Source organism: Ranitomeya variabilis, chromosome 1 (genome assembly GCF_051348905.1).
Source record: "Ranitomeya variabilis isolate aRanVar5 chromosome 1, aRanVar5.hap1, whole genome shotgun sequence".
NCBI lineage: Eukaryota > Metazoa > Chordata > Amphibia > Anura > Dendrobatidae > Ranitomeya > Ranitomeya variabilis.
In genome coordinates this window covers 770,323,637-770,346,663 of record NC_135232.1, presented here as the reverse complement: position 1 = coordinate 770,346,663, position 23,027 = coordinate 770,323,637, and the positions used below count along the sequence as shown (strand labels likewise).

The 23,027-nt window shown below is 48.0% G+C and overlaps 43 pseudogenes; all 43 read right to left on the bottom strand.

The window, feature by feature from the left end:
* Positions 1-232: 232 nt before the first annotated feature.
* Positions 233-351, bottom strand: LOC143798395 (5S ribosomal RNA; annotated as a pseudogene).
* A 1,406-nt stretch (positions 352-1,757) lies between these two features.
* Positions 1,758-1,876, bottom strand: LOC143800332 (5S ribosomal RNA; annotated as a pseudogene).
* Positions 1,877-2,315: 439 nt separating this feature from the next.
* Positions 2,316-2,434, bottom strand: LOC143798383 (5S ribosomal RNA; annotated as a pseudogene).
* A 441-nt stretch (positions 2,435-2,875) lies between these two features.
* On the bottom strand, positions 2,876-2,994 carry LOC143798372 (5S ribosomal RNA; annotated as a pseudogene).
* A 449-nt stretch (positions 2,995-3,443) lies between these two features.
* LOC143797943 (5S ribosomal RNA) lies at positions 3,444-3,562 on the bottom strand (annotated as a pseudogene).
* Positions 3,563-3,639: 77 nt separating this feature from the next.
* On the bottom strand, positions 3,640-3,758 carry LOC143799038 (5S ribosomal RNA; annotated as a pseudogene).
* Positions 3,759-4,740: 982 nt separating this feature from the next.
* LOC143798557 (5S ribosomal RNA) lies at positions 4,741-4,859 on the bottom strand (annotated as a pseudogene).
* A 444-nt stretch (positions 4,860-5,303) lies between these two features.
* Positions 5,304-5,422, bottom strand: LOC143797960 (5S ribosomal RNA; annotated as a pseudogene).
* A 1,149-nt stretch (positions 5,423-6,571) lies between these two features.
* LOC143799036 (5S ribosomal RNA) lies at positions 6,572-6,690 on the bottom strand (annotated as a pseudogene).
* A 251-nt stretch (positions 6,691-6,941) lies between these two features.
* On the bottom strand, positions 6,942-7,060 carry LOC143798592 (5S ribosomal RNA; annotated as a pseudogene).
* A 453-nt stretch (positions 7,061-7,513) lies between these two features.
* LOC143798361 (5S ribosomal RNA) lies at positions 7,514-7,632 on the bottom strand (annotated as a pseudogene).
* Positions 7,633-8,096: 464 nt separating this feature from the next.
* On the bottom strand, positions 8,097-8,215 carry LOC143798350 (5S ribosomal RNA; annotated as a pseudogene).
* Positions 8,216-9,624: 1,409 nt separating this feature from the next.
* Positions 9,625-9,743, bottom strand: LOC143798589 (5S ribosomal RNA; annotated as a pseudogene).
* Positions 9,744-9,820: 77 nt separating this feature from the next.
* On the bottom strand, positions 9,821-9,939 carry LOC143799035 (5S ribosomal RNA; annotated as a pseudogene).
* A 244-nt stretch (positions 9,940-10,183) lies between these two features.
* LOC143798339 (5S ribosomal RNA) lies at positions 10,184-10,302 on the bottom strand (annotated as a pseudogene).
* Positions 10,303-10,379: 77 nt separating this feature from the next.
* LOC143798443 (5S ribosomal RNA) lies at positions 10,380-10,498 on the bottom strand (annotated as a pseudogene).
* A 243-nt stretch (positions 10,499-10,741) lies between these two features.
* LOC143798327 (5S ribosomal RNA) lies at positions 10,742-10,860 on the bottom strand (annotated as a pseudogene).
* Positions 10,861-11,303: 443 nt separating this feature from the next.
* LOC143798333 (5S ribosomal RNA) lies at positions 11,304-11,422 on the bottom strand (annotated as a pseudogene).
* A 441-nt stretch (positions 11,423-11,863) lies between these two features.
* LOC143798315 (5S ribosomal RNA) lies at positions 11,864-11,982 on the bottom strand (annotated as a pseudogene).
* A 77-nt stretch (positions 11,983-12,059) lies between these two features.
* LOC143798946 (5S ribosomal RNA) lies at positions 12,060-12,178 on the bottom strand (annotated as a pseudogene).
* A 249-nt stretch (positions 12,179-12,427) lies between these two features.
* On the bottom strand, positions 12,428-12,546 carry LOC143800536 (5S ribosomal RNA; annotated as a pseudogene).
* A 244-nt stretch (positions 12,547-12,790) lies between these two features.
* Positions 12,791-12,909, bottom strand: LOC143800715 (5S ribosomal RNA; annotated as a pseudogene).
* Positions 12,910-13,351: 442 nt separating this feature from the next.
* On the bottom strand, positions 13,352-13,470 carry LOC143800586 (5S ribosomal RNA; annotated as a pseudogene).
* A 440-nt stretch (positions 13,471-13,910) lies between these two features.
* On the bottom strand, positions 13,911-14,029 carry LOC143798303 (5S ribosomal RNA; annotated as a pseudogene).
* Positions 14,030-14,475: 446 nt separating this feature from the next.
* LOC143798864 (5S ribosomal RNA) lies at positions 14,476-14,594 on the bottom strand (annotated as a pseudogene).
* A 77-nt stretch (positions 14,595-14,671) lies between these two features.
* On the bottom strand, positions 14,672-14,790 carry LOC143798828 (5S ribosomal RNA; annotated as a pseudogene).
* A 248-nt stretch (positions 14,791-15,038) lies between these two features.
* LOC143798292 (5S ribosomal RNA) lies at positions 15,039-15,157 on the bottom strand (annotated as a pseudogene).
* Positions 15,158-15,604: 447 nt separating this feature from the next.
* LOC143798281 (5S ribosomal RNA) lies at positions 15,605-15,723 on the bottom strand (annotated as a pseudogene).
* A 443-nt stretch (positions 15,724-16,166) lies between these two features.
* LOC143798436 (5S ribosomal RNA) lies at positions 16,167-16,285 on the bottom strand (annotated as a pseudogene).
* Positions 16,286-16,529: 244 nt separating this feature from the next.
* On the bottom strand, positions 16,530-16,648 carry LOC143800758 (5S ribosomal RNA; annotated as a pseudogene).
* A 1,005-nt stretch (positions 16,649-17,653) lies between these two features.
* On the bottom strand, positions 17,654-17,772 carry LOC143798268 (5S ribosomal RNA; annotated as a pseudogene).
* A 77-nt stretch (positions 17,773-17,849) lies between these two features.
* Positions 17,850-17,968, bottom strand: LOC143798825 (5S ribosomal RNA; annotated as a pseudogene).
* A 243-nt stretch (positions 17,969-18,211) lies between these two features.
* Positions 18,212-18,330, bottom strand: LOC143800997 (5S ribosomal RNA; annotated as a pseudogene).
* A 77-nt stretch (positions 18,331-18,407) lies between these two features.
* Positions 18,408-18,526, bottom strand: LOC143798531 (5S ribosomal RNA; annotated as a pseudogene).
* A 246-nt stretch (positions 18,527-18,772) lies between these two features.
* On the bottom strand, positions 18,773-18,891 carry LOC143798256 (5S ribosomal RNA; annotated as a pseudogene).
* Positions 18,892-19,334: 443 nt separating this feature from the next.
* LOC143798245 (5S ribosomal RNA) lies at positions 19,335-19,453 on the bottom strand (annotated as a pseudogene).
* Positions 19,454-19,530: 77 nt separating this feature from the next.
* Positions 19,531-19,649, bottom strand: LOC143800423 (5S ribosomal RNA; annotated as a pseudogene).
* A 249-nt stretch (positions 19,650-19,898) lies between these two features.
* Positions 19,899-20,017, bottom strand: LOC143795161 (5S ribosomal RNA; annotated as a pseudogene).
* A 641-nt stretch (positions 20,018-20,658) lies between these two features.
* Positions 20,659-20,777, bottom strand: LOC143798827 (5S ribosomal RNA; annotated as a pseudogene).
* Positions 20,778-21,026: 249 nt separating this feature from the next.
* LOC143798234 (5S ribosomal RNA) lies at positions 21,027-21,145 on the bottom strand (annotated as a pseudogene).
* Positions 21,146-21,586: 441 nt separating this feature from the next.
* Positions 21,587-21,705, bottom strand: LOC143800757 (5S ribosomal RNA; annotated as a pseudogene).
* Positions 21,706-22,710: 1,005 nt separating this feature from the next.
* On the bottom strand, positions 22,711-22,829 carry LOC143798222 (5S ribosomal RNA; annotated as a pseudogene).
* A 77-nt stretch (positions 22,830-22,906) lies between these two features.
* On the bottom strand, positions 22,907-23,025 carry LOC143798824 (5S ribosomal RNA; annotated as a pseudogene).
* Positions 23,026-23,027: the final 2 nt, after the last annotated feature.

Here is a 23,027-nt window from a genome sequence, read left to right as displayed (position 1 = left end):
GGTCTTTTCAAGAGATATAAAATTGTAAGGGAAAGCTTTGATAAACCCCTCCCCCCCAAAAAAAAAAAAAAAAAAAAAACTTGCCCAGCCTCAAGCTGCTTAGCATTTGCGATCTGACCAGAGGTGGCACATTCAGCTTCGAGAGGCCAATGACAGATTGCTCACACCAGTGCGGCTCTTTTCAAGAGGAATACAATCGTCAGGGAAAGCTTGGATCAAAACGAAAAAACCAAGTCAACGGTACCAGGGATTCCCAGCCAGTCTCCCATGCTGGTACTTGCCTAGCCTCAAGCTGCTTAGCATTTGCGATCTGACGAGGGCAGGCACATTCAGCTTAGTGTGGCCATTGACCGATTGCTTTCGCGTCTGCTAGTCTTTTCAAGATGAAAACAATCGTAAGGGAAAGCTTTGAGAAAAGCAAAATAGCAAGTCAACGGTACCGGGGATTCCCAGCCAGTCTCCCATGCCGGTACTTGCCCAGCCTCAAGCTGCTTAGCATCTGCGATCTGACCAGAGCTGGCACATTCAGCTTAGAGTGGCCATTGACAGATTTTTCACTCCAGTGCGGCTCTTTTCAAGAGGAATACAATCGTCAGGGAAAGCTTGGATCAAAACGAAAAAATCAAGTCAACGGTACCAGGGATTCCCAGCCAGTCTCCCATGCTGGTACTTGCCTAGCTTCAAGCTGCTTAGCATTTGCGATCTGACGAGGGCAGGCACATTCAGCTTAGTGTGGCAATTGACCAATTGCTTTCGCGTCTGCTAGTCTTTTCAAGATGAAAACAATCGTAAGGGAAAGCTTTGAGAAAAACAAAATAGCAAGTCAACGGTACCGGGGATTCCCAGCCAGTCTCCCATGCCGGTACTTGCCCAGCCTCAAGCTGCTTAGCGTTTGCGATTTGACGAGGGCAGGCACATTGAGCTTAGAGTGGCCATTGACGGACAACTAGCACCACAGCGGGTCTTTTCAAGAGATATAAAATTGTAAGGGAAAGCTTTGATAAACCCCCCCCCAAAAAAAAAAAAAAAAAAAAAAAAAAACTTGCCCAGCCTCAAGCTGCTTAGCATTTGCGATCTGACCAGAGCTGGCACATTCAGCTGAGAGTGGCCAATGACAGATTGTTCACACCAGTGCGGCTCTTTTCAAGAGGAATACAATCGTCAGGGAAAGCTTGGATCAAAACGAAAAAACCAAGTCAACGGTACCAGGGATTCCCAGCCAGTCTCCCATGCTGGTACTTGCCTAGCCTCAAGCTGCTTAGCATTTGTGATCTGACGAGGGCAGGCACATTCAGCTTAGTGTGGCCATGGACCGATTGCTTTCGCGTCTGCTAGTCTTTTCAAGATGAAAACAATCGTAAGGGAAAGCTTTGAGAAAAGCAAAATAGCAAGTCAACGGTACCGGGGATTCCCAGCCAGTCTCCCATGCCGGTACTTGCCCAGCCTCAAGCTGCTTAGCGTTTGCGATTTGACGAGGGCAGGCACATTCAGCTTAGAGTGGCCATTGACGGACAACTAGCACCACAGCGGGTCTTTTCAAGAGATATAAAATTGTAAGGGAAAGCTTTGATAAACCCCCCCCCCCCCCAAAATAAAAAAAGAAACTTGCCCAGCCTCAAGCTGCTTAGCATTTGCGATCTGACCAGAGCTGGCACATTCAGCTTAGAGTGGCCAATGACAGATTGTTCACACCAGTGCGGCTCTTTTCAAGAGGAATACAATCGTCAGGGAAAGCTTGGATCAAAACGAAAAAACCAAATCAACGGTACCAGAGATTCCCAGCCAGTCTCCCATGCTGGTACTTGCCTAGCCTCAAGCTGCTTAGCATTTGCGATCTGACGAGGGCAGGCACATTCAGCTTAGTGTGGCCATTGACCGATTGCTTTCGCGTCTGCTAGTCTTTTCAAGATGAAAACAATCGTAAGGGAAAGCTTTGAGAAAAACAAAATAGCAAGTCAACGGTACCGGGGATTCCCAGCCAGTCTCCCATGCCGGTACTTGCCCAACCTCAAGCTGCTTAGCATTTGCAATCTGACGAGGGCAGGCACATTCAGCTTAGAGTGGCCATTGACGGACAACTAGCACCACAGCGGGTCTTTTCAAGAGATATAAAATTGTAAGGGAAAGCTTTGATAAACCCCCCCCCCAAGAAAAAAAAGAAACTTGCCCAGCTTCAAGCTGCTTAGCATTTGCGATCTGACCAGAGCTGGCACATTCAGCTTAGAGTGGCCAATGACAGATTGTTCACTCCAGTGCGGCTCTTTTCAAGAGGAATACAATCGTCAGGGAAAGCTTGGATCAAAACGAAAAAACCAAGTCAACGGTACCAGGGATTCCCAGCCAGTCTCCCATGCTGGTACTTGCCTAGCCTCAAGCTGCTTAGCATTTGCGATCTGACGAGGGCAGGCACATTCAGCTTAGTGTGGCCATTGACCAATTGCTCTCGCGTCTGCTAGTCTTTTCAAGATGAAAACAATCGTAAGGGAAAGCTTTGAGAAAAACAAAATAGCAAGTCAACGGTACCGGGGATTCCCAGCCAGTCTCCCATGCCGGTACTTGCCCAGCCTCAAGCTGCTTAGCGTTTGCGATTTGACGAGGGCAGGCACATTCAGCTTAGAGTGGCCATTGACGGACAACTAGCACCACAGCGGGTCTTTTCAAGAGATATAAAATTGTAAGGGAAAGCTTTGATAAAACACCCCCCCCAAAAAAAAAAAAGAAACTTGCCCTGCCTCAAGCTGCTTAGCATTTGCGATCTGACCAGAGCCGGCACATTCAGCTTAGAGTGGCCAATGACAGATTGTTCACACCAGTGCGGCTCTTTTCAAGAGGAATACAATCGTCAGGGAAAGCTTGGATCAAAACGAAAAAACTAAGTCAACGGTACCAGGGATTCCCAGCCAGTCTCCCATGCTGGTACTTGCCTAGCCTCAAGCTGCTTAGCATTTGCGATCTGACGAGGGCAGGCACATTCAGCTTAGTGTGGCCATTGACCGATTGCTTTCGCGTCTGCTAGTCTTTTCAAGATGAAAACAATCGTAAGGGAAAGCTTTGAGAAAAACCAAATAGCAAGTCAACGGTAACGGGGATTCCCAGCCAGTCTCCCATGCCGGTACTTGCCCAGCCTCAAGCTGCTTAGCGTTTGCGATCTGACGAGGGCAGGCACATTCAGCTTAGAGTGGCCATTGATGGACAGCTAGCACCGCAGCGGGTCTTTTCAAGAGATATAAAATTGTAAGGGAAAGCTTTGATAAACCCCCCCCCCCAAAAAAAAAAAAAAAAAATAGAAACTTGCCCAGCCTCAAGCTGCTTAAAATTTGCGATCTAACCAGAGCTGGCACATTCAGCTTAGAGTGGCCAATGACAGATTGTTCACACCAGTGCGGCTCTTTTCAAGAGGAATACAATCGTCAGGGAAAGCTTAGATCAAAACGAAAAAACCAAGTCAACGGTACCAGGGATTCCCAGCCAGTCTCCCATGCTGGTACTTGCCTAGCCTCAAACTGCTTAGCATTTGCGATCTGACGAGGGCAGGCACATTCAGTTTAGTGTGGCCATTGACCGATTGCTTTCGCGTCTGCTAGTCTTTTCAAGATGAAAACAATCGTAAGGGAAAGCTTTGAGAAAAACAAAATAGCAAGTCAACGGTACCGGGGATTCCCAGCCAGTCTCCCATGCCGGTACTTGCCCAGCCTCAAGCTGCTTAGCGTTTGCGATCTGACGAGGGCAGGCACATTCAGCTTAGAGTGGCCATTGACGGACAACTAGCACCACAGCGGGTCTTTTCAAGAGATATAAAATTGTAAGGGAAAGCTTTGATAAACCCCCCCCCCCAAAAAAAAAAAAATAGAAACTTGTCCAGCCTCAAGCTGCTTAGCATTTGCGATCTCACCAGAGCTGGCACATTCAGCTTAGAGTGGCCAATGACAGATTGTTCACACCAGTGCGGCTCTTTTCAAGAGGAATACAATCGTCAGGGAAAGCTTGGATCAAAACGAAAAAACCAAGTCAACGGTACCAGGGATTCCCAGCCAGTCTCCCATGCTGGTACTTGCCTAGCCTCAAACTGCTTAGCATTTGCGATCTGACGAGGGCAGGCACATTCAGCTTAGAGTGGCCATTGATGGACAACTAGCACCACAGCGGGTCTTTTCAAGAGATATAAAATTGTAAGGGAAAGCTTTGATAAACCCCCCCCCCCAAAAAAAAAAAAAAAAAGAAACTTGCCCAGCCTCAAGCTGCTTAGCATTTGCGATCTGACCAGAGCTGGCACATTCAGCTTAGAGTGGCCATTGACAGATTGTTCACACCAGTGCGGCTCTTTTCAAGAGGTATACAATCGTCAGGGAAAGCTTGGATCAAAACGAAAAAAGCAAGTCAACGGTACCAGGGATTCCCAGCCAGTCTCCCATGCTGGTACTTGCCCAGCCTCAAGCTGCTTAGCGTTTGCGATCTGACGAGGGCAGGCACATTCAGCTTAGAGTGTCCATTTACGGACAACTAGCACCACAGCGGGTCTTTTCAAGAGATTTAAAATTGTAAGGGAAAGCTTTGATAAAACCCCCCCCCCCAAAAAAAAAAAAGAAACTTGCCCAGCCTCAAGCTGCTTAGCATTTGCGATCTGACCAGAGCTGGCACATTCAGCTTAGAGTGGCCAATGACAGATTGTTCACACCAGTGCGGCTCTTTTCAAGAGGAATACAATCGTCAGGGAAAGCTTGGATCAAAACGAAAAAACCAAGTCAACGGTACCAGGGATTCCCAGCCAGTCTCCCATGCTGGTACTTGCCTAGCCTCAAGCTGCTTAGCATTTGCGATCTGACGAGGGCAGGCACATTCAGCTTAGCGTGGCCATTGACCAATTGCTTTCGCGTCTGCTAGTCTTTTCAAGATGAAAACAATCGTAAGGGAAAGCTTTGAGAAAAACAAAATAGCAAGTCAACGGTACCGGGGATTCCCAGCCAGTCTCCCATGCCGGTACTTGCCCAGCCTCAAGCTGCTTAGCGTTTGCGATTTGACGAGGGCAGGCACATTCAGCTTAGAGTGGCCATTGACGGAAAACTAGCACCACAGCGGGTCTTTTCAAGAGATATAAAATTGTAAGGGAAAGCTTTGATAAACCCCCCCCCAAAAAAAAAAAAAAAAAGAAACTTGCCCAGCCTCAAGCTGCTTAGCATTTGCGATCTGACCAGAGCTGGCACATTCAGCTTCGAGTGGCCAATGACAGATTGTTCACACCAGTGCGGCTCTTTTCAAGAGGAATACAATCGTCAGGGAAAGCTTGGATCAAAACGAAAAAACCAAGTCAACAGTACCAGGGATTCCCAGCCAGTCTCCCATGCTGGTACTTGCCTAGCCTCAAGCTGCTTAGCATTTGCGATCTGACGAGGGCAGGCACATTCAGCTTAGTGTGGCCATTGACCGATTGCTTTCGCGTCTGCTAGTCTTTTCAAGATGAAAACAATCGTAAGGGAAAGCTTTGAGAAAAGCAAAATAGCAAGTCAACGGTACCTGGGATTCCCAGCCAGTCTGCCATGCCGGTACTTGCCCAGCCTCAAGCTGCTTAGCGTTTGCGATTTGACGAGGGCAGGCACATTCAGCTTAGAGTGGCCATTGACGGATAACTAGCGCCACAGCGGGTCTTTTCAAGAGATATAAAATTGTAAGGGAAAGCTTTGATAACCCCCCCCCCAAAAAAAAAAAAAAAAAAAAAAAGAAACTTGCCCAGCCTCAAGCTGCTTAGCATTTGCGATTTGACCAGAGCTGGCACATTCAGCTTCGAGTGGCCAATGACAGATTGTTCACACCAGTGCGGCTCTTTTCAAGAGGAATACAATCGTCAGGGAAAGCTTGGATCAAAACGAAAAAACCAAGTCAACGGTACCAGGGACTCCCAGCCAGTCTCCCATGCTGGTACTTGCCTAGCCTCAAGCTGCTTAGCATTTGCGATCTGACGAGGGTAGGCACATTCAGCTTAGTGTGGCCATTGACCGATTGCTTTCGCGTCTGCTAGTCTTTTCAAGATGAAAACAATCGTAAGGGAAAGCTTTGAGAAAAACAAAATAGCAAGTCAATGGTACCGGGGATTCACAGCCAGTCTCCCATGCCGGTACTTGCCCAGTCTCAAGCTGCTTAGCGTTTGCGATCTGACGAGGGCAGGCACATTCAGCTTAGAGTGGCCATTGACGGACAACTAGCACCACAGCGGGTCTTTTCAAGAGATATAAAATTGTAAGGGAAAGCTTTGATAAACCCCCACCCCCCAAGAAAAAAAAAAAAGGAAACTCGCCAAGCCTCAAGCTGCTTAGCATTTGCAATCTGACCAGAGCTGGCACATTCAGCTTAGAGTGGCCAATGACAGATTGTTCACAACAGTGCGGCTCTTTTCAAGAGGAATACAATCGTAAGGGAAAGCTTGGATCAAAACGAAAAAACCAAGTCAACGGTACCAGGGATTCCCAGCCAGTCTCCCATGCTGGTACTTGCCTAGCCTCAAGCTGCTTTCGGGTTTGCTAGTCTTTTCAAGATGAAAACAATCGTAAGGGAAAGCTTTGAGAAAAACAAAATAGCAAGTCAACGGTACCGGGGATTCCCAGCCAGTCTCCCATGCCGGTACTTGCCCAGCCTCAAGCTGCTTAGCGTTTGCGATCTGACGAGGGCAGGCACATTCAGCTTAGAGTGGCCATTGACAGACAACTAGCACCACAGCGGGTCTTTTCAAGAGATATAAAATTGTAAGGGAAAGCTTTGATAAAACCCCCCCCCAAAAAAAAAAAAAAAAAAAGAAACTTGCCCAGCCTCAAGCTGCTTAGCATTTGCGATCTGACCAGAGCTGGCACATTCAGCTTAGAGTGGCCAATGACAGATTGTTCACACCAGTGCGGCTCTTTTCAAGAGGAATACAATCGTCAGGGAAAGCTTGGATCAAAACGAAAAAACCAAGTCAACGGTACCAAGGATTCCCAGCCAGTCTCCCATGCTGGTACTTGCCTAGCCTCAAGCTGCTTAGCATTTGCGATCTGACGAGGGCAGGCACATTCAGCTTAGTGTGGCCATTGACCAATTGCTTTCGCGTCTGCTAGTCTTTTCAAGATGAAAACAATCGTAAGGGAAAGCTTTGAGAAAAACAAAATAGCAAGTCAACGGTACCGGGGATTCCCAGCCAGTCTCCCATGCCGGTACTTGCCCAGCCTCAAGCTGCTTAGCGTTTGCGATTTGACGAGGGCAGGCACATTCAGCTTAGAGTGGCCATTGACGGACAACTAGCACCACAGCGGGTCTTTTCAAGAGATATAAAATTGTAAGGGAAAGCTTTGATAACCCCCCCCCCCCCCCAAAAAAAAAAAAAAAAAAAAAGACACTTGCCCAGCCTCAAGCTGCTTAGCATTTGCGATCTGACCAGAGCTGGCACATTCAGCTGAGAGTGGCCAATGACAGATTGTGCACACCAGTGCGGCTCTTTTCAAGAGGAATACAATCGTCAGGGAAAGCTTGGATCAAAACGAAAAAACCAAGTCAACGGTACCAGGGATTCCCAGCCAGTCTCCCATGCTGGTACTTGCCTAGCCTCAAGCTGCTTAGCATTTGCGATCTGACGAGGGCAGGCACATTCAGCTTAGTGTGGCCATTGACCGATTGCTTTCGCGTCTGCTAGTCTTTTCAAGATGAAAACAATCGTAAGGGAAAGCTTTGAGAAAAACAAAATAGCAAGTCAACGGTACCGGGGATTCCCAGCCAGTCTCCCATGCCGGTACTTGCCCAGCCTCAAGCTGCTTAGCGTTGGCGATCTGACGAGGGCAGGCACATTCAGCTTAGAGTGGCCATTGACAGACAACTAGCACCACAGCGGGTCTTTTCAAGAGATATAAAATTGTAAGGGAAAGCTTTGATAAACACCCCCCCCCCCAAAAAAAAAAAAAAAGAAACTCGCCAAGCCTCAAGCTGCTTAGCATTTGCAATCTGCTTAGCATTTGCAATCTGACCAGAGCTGGCACATTCAGCTTAGAGTGGCCAATGACAGATTGTTCACACCAGTGCGGCTCTTTTCAAGAGGAATACAATCGTCAGGGAAAGCTTGGATCAAAACGAAAAAACCAAGTCAACGGTACCAGGGATTCCCAGCCAGTCTCCCATGCTGGTACTTGCCTAGCCTCAAGCTGCTTAGCATTTGCGATCTGACGAGGGCAGGCACATTCAGCTTAGTGTGGCCATTGACCGATTGCTTTCGCGTCTGCTAGTCTTTTCAAGATGAAAACAATCGTAAGGGAAAGCTTTGAGAAAAACAAAATAGCAAGTCAACGGTACCGGGGATTCCCAGCCAGTCTCCCATGCCGGTACTTGCCCAACCTCAAGCTGCTTAGCATTTGCGATCTGACGAGGGCAGGCACATTCAGCTTAGAGTGGCCAATGACAGATTGTTCACTCCAGTGCGGCTCTTTTCAAGAGGAATACAATCGTCAGGGAAAGCTTGGATCAAAACGAATAAACCAAGTCAACGGTACCAGGGATTCCCAGCCAGTCTCCCATGCTGGTACTTGCCCAGCCTCAAGCTGCTTAGCGTTTGCGATCTGACGAGGGCAGGCACATTTAGCTTAGAGTGGCCATTGACGGACAACTAGCACCACAGCGGGTCTTTTCAAGAGATTTTAAATTGTAAGGGAAAGCTTTGATAAACCCCCCCCCCAAAAAAAAAGAAACTTGCCCAGCCTCATGCTGCTTAGCATTGCGATCTGACCAGAGCTGGCACATTCAGCTTCGAGTGGCCAATGACAGATTGTTCACACCAGTGCGGCTCTTTTCAAGAGGAATACAATCGTCAGGGAAAGCTTGGATCAAAACGAAAAAACCAAGTCAACGGTACCAGGGATTCCCAGCCAGTCTCCCATGCTGGTACTTGCCCAGCCTCAAGCTGCTTAGCATTTGCAATCTGACAAGGGCAGGCACATTCAGCTTAGAGTGGCCAATGACAGATTGTTCACACCAGTGCGGCTCTTTTCAAGAGGAATACAATCGTCAGGGAAAGCTTGGATCAAAACGAAAAAACCAAGTCGACGGTACCAGGGATTCCCAGCCTGTCTCCCATGCTGGTACTTGCCTAGCCTCAAGCTGCTTAGCATTTGCGATCTGACGAGGGCAGGCACATTCAGCTTAGTGTGGCCATTGACCGATTGCTTTCGCGTCTGCTAGTCTTTTCAAGATGAAAACAATCGTAAGGGAAAGCTTTGAGAAAAACAAAATAGCAAGTCAACGGTACCGGGGATTCCCAGCCAGTCTCCCATGCCGGTACTTGCCCAGCCTCAAGATGCTTAGCGTTTGCGATCTGACGAGGGCAGGCACATTCAGCTTAGAGTGGCCATTGACGGACAACTAGCACCACAGCGGGTCTTTTCAAGAGATATAAAATTGTAAGGGAAAGCTTTGATAAACCCCCCCCCCACAAAAAAAAAAAAGAAACTCGCCAAGCCTCAAGCTGCTTAGCATTTGCAATCTGCTTAGCATTTGCAATCTGACCAGAGCTGGCACATTCAGCTTAGAGTGGCCAATGACAGATTGTTCACACTAGTGCGGCTCTTTTCAAGCGGAATACAATCGTCAGGGAAAGCTTGGATCAAAACGAAAAAACCAAGTCAACGGTACCAGGGATTCCCAGCCAGTCTCCCATGCTGGTACTTGCCTAGCCTCAAGCTGCTTAGCATTTGCGATCTGACGAGAGAAGGCACATTCAGCTTAGTGTGGCCATTGACCGATTGCTTTCGCGTCTGCTAGTCTTTTCAAGATTAAAACAATCGTAAGGGAAAGCTTTGAGAAAAACATAATAGCAAGTCAACGGTACCGGGGATTCCCAGCCAGTCTCCCATGCCGGTACTTGCCCAGCCTCAAGCTGCTTAGCGTTTGCGATCTGACGAGGGCAGGCACATTCAGCTTAGAGTGGCCATTGACGGACAACTAGCACCACAGCGGGTCTTTTCAAGAGATATAAAATTGTAAGGGAAAGCTTTGATAAACCCCCCCCCCCAAAAAAAAAACAAAACTTGCCCAGCCTCAAGCTGCTTAGCATTTGCAATCTGACCAGAGCTGGCACATTCAGCTTAGAGTGGCCAATGACAGATTGTTCACACCAGTGCGGCTCTTTTCAAGAGGAATACAATCGTCAGGGAAAGCTTGGATCAAAACGAAAAAACCAAGTCAACGGTACCAGGGATTCCCAGCCAGTCTCCCATGCTGGTACTTGCCTAGCCTCAAGCTGCTTAGCATTTGCGATCTGACGAGGGCAGGCACATTCAGCTTAGTGTGGCCATTGACCGATTGCTTTCGCGTCTGCTAGTCTTTTCAAGATGAAAACAATCGTAAGGGAAAGCTTTGAGAAAAACAAAATAGCAAGTCAACGGTACCGGGGATTCCCAGCCAGTCTCCCATGCCGGTACTTGCCCAGCCTCAAGCTGCTTAGCGTTTGCGACCTGACGAGGGCAGGCACATTCAGCTTAGAGTGGCCATTGACGGACAACTAGCACCACAGCGGGTCTTTTCAAGAGATATAAAATTGTAAGGGAAAGCTTTGATAAACCCCCCCCCCCAAAAAAAAAAGAAACTTGCCCAGCCTCAAGCTGCTTAGCATTTGCGATCTGACCAGAGCTGGCACATTCAGCTTAGAGTGGCCAATGACAGATTGCTCACACCAGTGCGGCTCTTTTCAAGAGGAATACAATCGTCAGGGAAAGCTTGGATCAAAACGAAAAAACCAAGTCAACGGTACCAGGGATTCCCAGCCAGTCTCCCATGCTGGTACTTGCCTAGCCTCAAGCTGCTTAGCATTTGCGATCTGACGAGGGCAGGCACATTCAGCTTAGTGTGGCCATTGACCGATTGCTTTTGCGTCTGCTAGTCTTTTCAAATGAAAACAATCGTAAGGGAAAGCTTTGAGAAAAACAAAATAGCAAGTCAACGGTACCGGGGATTTCCAGCCAGTCTCCCATACCGGTACTTGCCCAGCCTCAAGCTGCTTAGCGTTTGCGATCTGACGAGGGCAGGCACATTCAGCTTAGAGTGGCCATTGACGGACAACTAGCACCACAGCGGGTCTTTTCAAGAGATATAAAATTGTAAGGGAAAGCTTTGATAACCCCCCCCCCCCCCAAAAAAAAAAAAAGAAACTTGCCCAGCCTCAAGCTGCTTAGCATTTGCGATCTGACCAGAGCTGGCACATTCAGCTTAGAGTGGCCAATGACAAATTGTTCACACCAGTGCGGCTCTTTTCAAGAGGAATACAATCGTCAGGGAAAGCTTGGATCAAAACGAAAAAACCAAGTCAACGGTACCAGGGATTCCCAGCCAGTCTCCCATGCTGGTACTTGCCTAGCCTCAAGCTGCTTAGCATTTGCGATCTGACGAGAGCAGGCACATTCAGCTTAGTGTGGCCATTGACCGATTGCTTTCGCGTCTGCTAGTCTTTTCAAGATGAAAACAATCGTAAGGGAAAGCTTTGAGAAAAACAAAATATCATGTCAACGGTACCGGGGATTCCCAGCCAGTCACCCATGCCGGTACTTGCCCAGCCTCAAGCTGCTTAGCGTTTGCGATTTGACGAGGGCAGGCACATTCAGCTTAGAGTGGCCATTGACGGACAACTAGCACCACAGCGGGTCTTTTCAAGAGATATAAAATTGTAAGGGAAAGCTTTGATAAACCCCCCCCCCCAAAAAAAAAAAAGAAACTTGCCCAGCCTCAAGCTGCTTAGCATTTGCGATCTGACCAGAGCTGGCACATTCAGCTTAGAGTGGCCAATGACAGATTGGTCACACCAGTGCGGCTCTTTTCAAGAGGAATACAATCGTCAGGGAAAGCTTGGATCAAAACGAAAAAACCAAGTCAACGGTACCAGGGATTCCCAGCCAGTCTCCCATGCTGGTACTTGCCTAGCCTCAAGCTGCTTAGCATTTGCGATCTGACGAGGGCAGGCACATTCAGCTTAGTGTGGCCATTGACCGGTTGCTTTCGCGTCTGCTAGTCTTTTCAAGATGAAAACAATCGTAAGGGAAAGCTTTGAGAAAAACAAAATAGCAAGTCAACGGTACCGGGGATTCCCAGCCAGTCTCCCATGCCGGTACTTGCCCAGCCTCAAGCTGCTTAGCGTTTGCGATCTGACGAGGGCAGGCACATTCAGCTTAGAGTGGCCATTGACGGACAACTAGCACCACAGCGGGTCTTTTCAAGAGATATAAAATTGTAAGGGAAAGCTTTGATAACCCCCCCCCCCCAAAAAAAAAAAAAAAAGAAACTCGTCAAGCCTCAAGCTGCTTAGCATTTGCAATCTGACCAGAGATGGCACATTCAGCTTAGAGTGGCCAATGACAGATTGTTCACTCCAGTGCGGCTCTTTTCAAGAGGAATACAATCGTCAGGGAAAGCTTGGATCAAAACGAAAAAAACAAGTCAACGGTACCAGGGATTCCCAGCCAGTCTCCCATGCTGGTACTTGCCCAGCCTCAAGCTGCTTATCGTTTGCGATCTGACGAGGGCAGGCACATTCAGCTTAGAGTGGCCATTGACGGACAACTAGCACCACAGCAGGTCTTTTCAAGAGATTTAAAATTGTAAGGGAAAGCTTTGATAAAACCCCCCCCCCAAAAAAAAAAAGAAACTTGCCCAGCATCAAGCTGCTTAGCATTTGCGATCTGACCAGAGCTGGCACATTCAGCTTAGAGTGGCCAATGACAGATTGCTCACACCAGTGCGGCTCTTTTCAAGAGGAATACAATCGTCAGGGAAAGCTTGGATCAAAACGAAAAAACCAAGTCAACGGTACCAGGGATTCCCAACCAGTCTCCCATGCTGGTACTTGCCTAGCCTCAAGCTGCTTAGCATTCGCGATCTGACGAGGGCAGGCACATTCAGCTTAGAGTGGCCATTGACCAATTGCTTTTGCGTCTGCTAGTCTTTTCAAGATGAAAACAATCGTAAGGGAAAGCTTTGAGAAAAACAAAATAGCAAGTCAACGATACCGGGGATTCCCAGCCAGTCACCCATGCCGGTACTTGCCCAGCCTCAAGCTGCTTAGCGTTTGCGATTTGACGAGGGCAGGCACATTCAGCTTAGAGTGGCCATTGACGGACAACTAGCACCACAGCGGGTCTTTTCAAGAGATATAAAATTGTAAGGGAAAGCTTTGATAAACCCCCCCCCCCCAAAAAAAAAAAAGAAACTTGCCCAGCCTCAAGCTGCTTAGCATTTGCGATCTGACCAGAGCTGGCACATTCAGCTTAGAGTGGCCAATGACAGATTGTTCACACCAGTGCGGCTCTTTTCAAGAGGAATACAATCGTCAGGGAAAGCTTGGATCAAAACGAAAAAACCAAGTCAACGGTACCAGGGATTCCCAGCCAGTCTCCCATGCTGGTACTTGCCTAGCCTCAAGCTGCTTAGCATTTGCGATCTGACGAGGGCAGGCACATTCAGCTTAGTGTGGCGATTGACCGATTGCCTTTGCGTCTGCTAGTCTTTTCAAGATGAAAACAATCGTAAGGGAAAGCTTTGAGAACAGCAAAATAGCAAGTCAACAGTACCGGGGATTCCCAGCCAGTCTCCCATGCCGGTACTTGCCCAGCCTCAAGCTGCTTAGCGTTTGCGATTTGACGAGGGCAGGCACATTCAGCTTAGAGTGGCCATTGACGGACAACTAGCACCACAGCGGGTCTTTTCAAGAGATATAAAATTGTAAGGGAAAGCTTTGATAAACCCCCCCCCCAAAAAAAAAAAAGAAACTTGCCCAGCCTCAAGCTGCTTAGCATTTGCGATTTGACCAGAGCTGGCACATTCAGCTTAGAGTGGCCAATGACAGATTGGTCACACCAGTGCGGCTCTTTTCAAGAGGAATACAATCGTCAGGGAAAGCTTGGATCAAAACGAAAAAACCAAGTCAACGGTACCAGGGATTCCCAGCCAGTCTCCCATGCTGGTACTTGCCTAGCCTCAAGCTGCTTAGCATTTGCGATCTGACGAGGGCAGGCACATTCAGCTTAGTGTGGCCATTGACCAATTGCTTTCGCGTCTGCTAGTCTTTTCAAGATGAAAACAATCGTAAGGGAAAGCTTTGAGAAAAACAAAATAGCAAGTCAACGGTACCGGGGATTCTCAGCCAGTCTCCCATGCCGGTACTTGCCCAGCCTCAAGCTGCTTAGCGTTTGCGATCTGACGAGGGCAGGCACATTCAGCTTAGAGTGGCCATTGACGGACAACTAGCACCACAGCGGGTCTTTTCAAGAGATATAAAATTGTAAGGGAAAGCTTTGATAAACCCCCCCCCCCCAAAAAAAAAAAAAAAAGAAACTTGCTCAGCCTCAAGCTGCTTAGCATTTGCGATCTGACCAGAGTTGGCACATTCAGCTTAGAGTGGCCAATGACAAATTGTTCACACCAGTGTGGCTCTTTTCAAGAGGAATACAATCGTCAGGGAAAGCTTGGATCAAAACGAAAAAACCAAGTCAACGGTACCAGGGATTCCCAGCCAGTCTCCCATGCTGGTACTTGCCTAGCCTCAAGCTGCTTAGCATTTGCAATCTGACGAGGGCAGGCACATTCAGCTTAGTGTGGCCATTGACCGATTGCTTTTGCGTCTGCTAGTCTTTTCAAGATGAAAAAAATCGTAAGGGAAAGCTTTGAGAAAAACAAAATAGCAAGTCAACGGTACCGGGGATTCCCAGCCAGTCTCCCATGCCGGTACTTGCCCAGCCTCAAGCTGCTTAGTGTTTGCGATCTGACGAGGGCAGGCACATTCAGCTTAGAGTGGCCATTGACGGACAACTAGCACCACAGCGGGTCTTTTCAAGAGATATAAAATTGTAAGGGAAAGCTTTGATAAACCCCTCCCCAAAAAAAAAAAAAAAAAGAAACTTGCCCAGCCTCAAGCTGCTTAGCATTTACGATCTGACCAGAGCTGGCACATTCAGCTTCGAGTGGCCAATGACAGATTGTTCAAACCAGTGCGGCTCTTTTCAAGAGGAATACAATCGTCAGGGAAAGCTTGGATCAAAACGAAAAAACCAAGTCAACGGTACCAGGGATTCCCAGCCAGTCTCCCATGCTGGTACTTGCCTAGCCTCAAGCTGCTTAGCATTTGCGATCTGACGAGGGCAGGCACATTCAGCTTAGTGTGGCCATTGACCGATTGCTTTCGCGTCTGCTAGTCTTTTCAAGATGAAAACAATCGTAAGGGAAAGCTTTGAGAAAAACAAAATAGCAAGTCAACGGTACCGGGGATTCCCAGCCAGTCTCCCATGCCGGTACTTGCCCAACCTCAAGCTGCTGAGCATTTGCGATCTGACGAGGGCAGGCACATTCAGCTTAGAGTGGCCATTGACGGACAACAAGCACCACAGCGGGTCTTTTCAAGAGATATAAAATTGTAAGGGAAAGCTTTGATAACTCCCCCCCCCCAAAAAAAAAAAAAAAAAAGAAACTTGCCCAGCCTCAAGCTGCTTAGCATTTGCGATCTAACCAGAGATGGCACATTCAGCTTAGACTGGCCAATGACAGATTGTTCACACCAGTGCGGCTCTTTTCAAGAGGAATACAATCGTCAGGGAAAGCTTGGATCACAACGAAAAAACCAAGTCAACGGTACCAGGGATTCCCAGCCAGTCTCCCATGCTGGTACTTGCCTAGCCTCAAGCTGCTTAGCATTTGCGATCTGACGAGGGCAGGCACATTCAGCTTAGTGTGGCCATTGACCGATTGCTTTTGCGTCTGCTAGTCTTTTCAAGATGAAAACAATCGTAAGGGAAAGCTTTGAGAAAAACAAAATAGCAAGTCAATGGTACCGGGGATTCCCAGCCAGTCTCCCATGCCGGTACTTGCCCAACCTCAAGCTGCTTAGCATTTGCGATCTGACGAGGGCAGGGACATTCAGCTTAGAGTGGCCATTGACGGACAACTAGCACCACAGCGGGTCTTTTCAAGAGATATAAAATTGTAAGGGAAAGCTTTGATAAACCCCCCCCCCAAAAAAAAAAAAAAAGAAACTTGCCCAGCCTCAAGCTGCTTAGCATTTGCGATCTGACCAGAGCTGGCACATTCAGCTTAGAGTGGCCAATGACAGATTGTTCACTCCAGTGCGGCTCTTTTCAAGAGGAATACAATCGTCAGGGAAAGCTTGGATCAAAACGAAAAAACTAAGTCAACGGTACCAGGGATTCCCAGCCAGTCTCCCATGCTGGTACTTGCCCAGCCTCAAGCTGCTTAGCGTTTGCGATCTGATGAGGGCAGGCACATTCAGCTTAGAGTGGCCATTGACGGACAACCAGCACCACAGCGGGTCTTTTCAAGAGATTTAAAATTGTAAGGGAAAGCTTTGATAACCCCCCCCCCCCAAAAAAAAAAAGAAACTTGCCCAGCCTCAAGCTGCTTAGCATTTGCGATCTGACCAGAGCTGGCACATTCAGCTTAGAGTGGCCAATGACAGATTGTTCACACCAGTGCGGCTCTTTTCAAGAGGAATACAATCGTCAGGGAAAGCTTGGATCAAAACGAAAAAACCAAGTCAACGGTACCAGGGATTCCCAGCCAGTCTCCCAAGCTGGTACTTGCCTAGCCTCAAGCTGCTTAGCATTTGCGATCTGACAAGGGCAGGCACATTCAGCTTAGTGTGGCCATTGACCAATTGCTTTCGCGTCTGCTAGTCTTTTCAAGATGAAAACAATCGTAAGGGAAAGCTTTGAGAAAAACAAAATAGCATGTCAACGGTACCGGGGATTCCCAGCCAGTCTCCCATGCCGGTACTCGCCCAGCCTCAAGCTGCTTAGCGTTTGCGATTTGACGAGGGCAGGCACATTCAGCTTAGAGTGGCCATTGACGGACAACTAGCACCACAGCGGGTCTTTTCAAGAGATATAAAATTGTAAGGGAAAGCTTTGATAACCCCCCCCCCCCAAAAAAAAAAAAGAAACTTGCCCAGCCTCAAGCTGCTTAGCATTTGCGATCTGACCAGAGCTGACACATTCAGCTTAGAGTGGCCAATGACAGATTGTTCACACCAGTGCGGTTCTTTTCAAGAGGAATACAATCGTCAGGGAAAGCTTGGATCAAAACGAAAAAACCAAGTCAACGGTACCAGGGATTCCCAGCCAGTCTCCCATGCTGGTACTTGCCTAGCCTCAAGCTGCTTAGCATTTGTGATCTGACGAGGGCAGGCACATTCAGCTTAGTGTGGACATTGACCGATTGCTTTCGCGTCTGCTAGTCTTTTCAAGATGAAAACAATCGTAAGGGAAAGCTTTGAGAAAATCAAAATAGCAAGTCAACGGTACCGGGGATTCCCAGCCAGTCTCCCATGCCGGTACTTGCCCAGCCTCAAGCTGCTTAGCGTCTGCGATTTGACGAGGGCAGGCACATTCAGCTTAGAGTGGCCATTGACGGACAACTAGCACCACAGCGGGTCTTTTCAAGAGATATAAAATTGTAAGGGAAAGCTTTGATAAACCCCCCCCCCAAAAAAAAAAAAAAAAAGAAACTTGCCCAGCCTCAAGCTGCTTAGCATTTGCGATCTCACCAGAGCTAGCACATTCAGCTTCGAGTGGCCAATGACAGATTGTTCACACCAGTGCGGCTCTTTTCAAGAGGAATACAATCGTCAGGGAAAGCTTGGATCAAAACGAAAAAACCAAGTCAACGGTACCAGGGATTCCCAGCCAGTCTCCCATGCTGGTACTTGCCTAGCCTCAAGCTGCTTAGCATTTGCGATCTGACGAGGGCAGGCACATTCAGCTTAGTGTGGCCATTGACCGATTGCTTTCGCGTCTGCTAGTCTTTTCAAGATGAAAACAATCGTAAGGGAAAGCTTTGAGAAAAGCAAAATAGTAAGTCAACGGTACCGGGGATTCCCAGCTAGTCTCCCATGCCGGTACTTGCCCAGCCTCAAGCTGCTTAGCGTTTGCGATCTGACGAGGGCAGGCACATTCAGCTTAGAGTGGCCATTGACGGACAACTAGCACCACAGCGGGTCTTTTCAAGAGATATAAAATTGTAAGGGAAAGCTTTGATAAACCCCCCCCCCAAAAAAAAAAAGAAACTTGCCCAGCCTCAAGCTGCTTAGCATTTGCGATCTGACCAGAGATGGCACATTCAGCTTAGAGTGGCCAATGACAGATTGTTCACACCAGTGCGGCTCTTTTCAAGAGGAATACAATCGTCAGGGAAAGCTTGGATCAAAACGAAAAAACCAAGTCAACGGTACCAGGGATTCCCAGCCAGTCTCCCATGCTGGTACTTGCCTAGCCTCAAGCTGCTTAGCATTTGCGATCTGACGAGTGCAGGCACATTCAGCTTAGTGTGGCCATTGACCGATTGCTTTCGCGTCTGCTAGTCTTTTCAAGATGAAAACAATCGTAAGGGAAAGCTTTGAGAAAAACAAAATAGCAAGTCAACGGTACTGGGGATTCCCAGCCAGTCTCCCATGCCGGTACTTGCCCAGCCTCAAGCTGCTTAGCGTTTGCGATCTGACGAGGGCAGGCACATTCAGCTTAGAGTGGCCATTGACGGACAACTAGCACCACAGCGGGTCTTTTCAAGAGATATAAAATTGTAAGGGAAAGCTTTGATAACCCCCCCACCAAAAAAAAAAAAAAAGAAACTCGCCAAGCCTCAAGCTGCTTAGCATTTGCAATCTGACCAGAGCTGGCACATTCAGCTTAGAGTGGCCAATGACAGATTGTTCACCCCAGTGCGGCTCTTTTCAAGAGGAATACAATCGTCAGGGAAAGCTTGGATCAAAACGAAAAAAGCAAGTCAACGGTACCAGGGATTCCCAGCCAGTCTCCCATGCTGGTACTTGCCTAGCCTCAAGCTGCTTAGCATTTGCGATCTGACGAGGGCAGGCACATTCAGCTTAGTGTGGCCATTGACCGATTGCTTTTGCGTCTGCTAGTCTTTTCAAGATGAAAACAATCGTAAGGGAAAGCTTTGAGAAAAACAAAATAGCAAGTCAACGGTACCGGGGATTCCCAGCAAGTCTCCCATGCCGGTACTTGCCCAGCCTCAAGCTGCTTAGCGTTTGCGATCTGACGAGGTCAGGCACATTCAGCTTAGAGTGGCCATTGACGGACAACTAGCACCACAGCGGGTCTTTTCAAGAGATATAAAATTGTAAGGGAAAGCTTTGATAAACCCCCCCCCCAAAAAAAAAAAAAAAGAGACTTGCCCAGCCTCAAGCTGCTTAGCATTTGCGATCTGACCAGAGATGGCACATTCAGCTTAGAGTGGCCAATGACAGATTGTTCACACCAGTGCGGCTCTTTTCAAGAGGAATACAATCGTCAGGGAAAGCTTGGATCAAAACGAAAAAACCAAGTCAACGGTACCAGGGATTCCCAGCCAGTCTCCCATGCTGGTACTTGCCTAGCCTCAAGCTGCTTAGCATTTGCGATCTGACGAGGGCAGGCACATTCAGCTTAGTGTGGCCATTGACCGATTGCTTTTGCGTCTGCTAGTCTTTTCAAGATGAAAACAATCGTAAGGGAAAGCTTTGAGAAAAACAAAATAGCAAGTCAACGGTACCGGGGATTCCCAGCCAGTCTCCCATGCCGGTACTTGCCCAACCTTAAGCTGCTTAGCATTTGCGATCTGACGAGGGCAGGTACATTCAGCTTAGAGTGGCCATTGACGGACAACTAGCACCACAGCGGGTCTTTTCAAGAGATATAAAATTGTAAGGGAAAGCTTTGATAAACCCCCCCCCCCCAAAAAAAAAAAAAAAAAAACTTGCCCAGCCTCAAGCTGCTTAGCATTTGCAATCTGACCAGAGCTGGCACATTCAGCTTAGAGTGGCCAATGACAGATTGTTCACTCCAGTGCGACTCTTTTCAAGAGGAATACAATCGTCAGGGAAAGCTTGGATCAAAACGAAAAAACCAAGTCAACGGTACCAGGGATTCCCAGCCAGTCTCCCATGCTGGTACTTGCCCAGCCTCAAGCTGCTTAGCGTTTGCGATCTGACGAGGGCAGGCACATTCAGCTTAGTGTGGCCATTGACCGATTGCTTTCGCGTCTGCTAGTCTTTTCAAGATGAAAAAAATCGTAAGGGAAAGCTTTGAGAAAAACAAAATAGCAAGTCAACGGTACCGGGGATTCTCAGCCAGTCTCCCATGCCGGTACTTGCCCAGCCTCAAGCTGCTTAGCGTTTGCGATCTGACGAGGGCAGGCACATTCAGCTTAGAGTGGCCATTGACGGACAACTAGCACCACAGCGGGTCTTTTCAAGAGATATAAAATTGTAAGGGAAAGCTTTGATAAACCCCCCCCCCCAAAAAAAAAAAAAAAAGAAACTTGCTCAGCCTCAAGCTGCTTAGCATTTGCGATCTGACCAGAGTTGGCACATTCAGCTTAGAGTGGCCAATGACAAATTGTTCACACCAGTGCGGCTCTTTTCAAGAGGAATACAATCGTCAGGGAAAGCTTGGATCAAAACGAAAAAACCAAGTCAACGGTACCAGGGATTCCCAGCCAGACTCCCATGCTGGTACTTGCCTAGCCTCAAGCTGCTTAGCATTTGCAATCTGACGAGGGCAGGCACATTCAGCTTAGTGTGGCCATTGACCGATTGCTTTCGCGTCTGCTAGTCTTTTCAAGATGAAAAAAATCGTAAGGGAAAGCTTTGAGAAAAACAAAATAGCAAGTCAACGGTACCGGGGATTCCCAGCCAGTCTCCCATGCCGGTACTTGCCCAGCCTCAAGCTGCTTAGTGTTTGCGATCTGACGAGGGCAGGCACATTCAGCTTAGAGTGGCCATTGACGGACAACTAGCACCACAGCGGGTCTTTTCAAGAGATATCAAATTGTAAGGGAAAGCTTTGATAAACCCCTCCCCAAAAAAAAAAAAAAAAAAGAAACTTGCCCAGCCTCAAGCTGCTTAGCATTTACGATCTGACCAGAGCTGGCACATTCAGCTTAGAGTGGCCAATGACAGATTGTTCAAACCAGTGCGGCTCTTTTCAAGAGGAATACAATCGTCAGGGAAAGCTTGGATCAAAACGAAAAAACCAAGTCAACGGTACCAGGGATTCCCAGCCAGTCTCCCATGCTGGTACTTGCCTAGCCTCAAGCTGCTTAGCATTTGCGATCTGACGAGGGCAGGCACATTCAGCTTAGTGTGGCCATTGACCGATTGCTTTCGCGTCTGCTAGTCTTTTCAAGATGAAAACAATCGTAAGGGAAAGCTTTGAGAAAAACAAAATAGCAAGTCAACGGTACCGGGGATTCCCAGCCAGTCTCCCATGCCGGTACTTGCCCAACCTCAAGCTGCTGAGCATTTGCGATCTGACGAGGGCAGGCACATTCAGCTTAGAGTGGCCATTGACGGACAACCAGCACCACAGCGGGTCTTTTCAAGAGATTTAAAATTGTAAGGGAAAGCTTTGATAACCCCCCCCCCCCCAAAAAAAAAAAGAAACTTGCCCAGCCTCAAGCTGCTTAGCATTTGCGATCTGACCAGAGATGGCACATTCAGCTTAGAGTGGCCAATGACAGATTGTTCACACCAGTGCGGCTCTTTTCAAGAGGAATACAATCGTCAGGGAAAGCTTGGATCAAAACGAAAAAACCAAGTCAACGGTACCAGGGATTCCCAGCCAGTCTCCCAAGCTGGTACTTGCCTAGCCTCAAGCTGCTTAGCATTTGCGATCTGACAAGGGCAGGCACATTCAGCTTAGTGTGGCCATTGACCAATTGCTTTCGCGTCTGCTAGTCTTTTCAAGATGAAAACAATCGTAAGGGAAAGCTTTGAGAAAAACAAAATAGCATGTCAACGGTACCGGGGATTCCCAGCCAGTCTCCCATGCCGGTACTCGCCCAGCCTCAAGCTGCTTAGCGTTTGCGATTTGACGAGGGCAGGCACATTCAGCTTAGAGTGGCCATTGACGGACAACTAGCACCACAGCGGGTCTTTTCAAGAGATATAAAATTGTAAGGGAAAGCTTTGATAACCCCCCCCCCCAAAAAAAAAAAAAGAAACTTGCCCAGCCTCAAGCTGCTTAGCATTTGCGATCTGACCAGAGCTGACACATTCAGCTTAGAGTGGCCAATGACAGATTGCTCACACCAGTGCGGTTCTTTTCAAGAGGAATACAATCGTCAGGGAAAGATTGGATCAAAACGAAAAAACCAAGTCAACGGTACCAGGGATTCCCAGCCAGTCTCCCATGCTGGTACTTGCCTAGCCTCAAGCTGCTTAGCATTTGTGATCTGACGAGGGCAGGCAGATTCAGCTTAGTGTGGCCATTGACCGATTGCTTTCGCGTCTGCTAGTCTTTTCAAGATGAAAACAATCGTAAGGGAAAGCTTTGAGAAAATCAAAATAGCAAGTCAACGGTACCGGGGATTCCCAGCCAGTCTCCCATGCCGGTACTTGCCCAGCCTCAAGCTGCTTAGCGTCTGCGATTTGACGAGGGCAGGCACATTCAGCTTAGAGTGGCCATTGACGGACAACTAGCACCACAGCGGGTCTTTTCAAGAGATATAAAATTGTAAGGGAAAGCTTTGATAAACCCCCCCCCCCAAAAAAAAAAAAAAAAGAAACTTGCCCAGCCTCAAGCTGCTTAGCATTTGCGATCTCACCAGAGCTAGCACATTCAGCTTCGAGTGGCCAATGACAGATTGTTCACACCAGTGCGGCTCTTTTCAAGAGGAATACAATCGTCAGGGAAAGCTTGGATCAAAACGAAAAAACCAAGTCAACGGTACCAGGGATTCCCAGCCAGTCTCCCATGCTGGTACTTGCCTAGCCTCAAGCTGCTTAGCATTTGCGATCTGACGAGGGCAGGCACATTCAGCTTAGTGTGGCCATTGACCGATTGCTTTCGCTTCTGCTAGTCTTTTCAAGATGAAAACAATCGTAAGGGAAAGCTTTGAGAAAAGCAAAATAGTAAGTCAACGGTACCGGGGATTCCCAGCTAGTCTCCCATGCCGGTACTTGCCCAGCCTCAAGCTGCTTAGCGTTTGCGATCTGACGAGGGCAGGCACATTCAGCTTAGAGTGGCCATTGACAG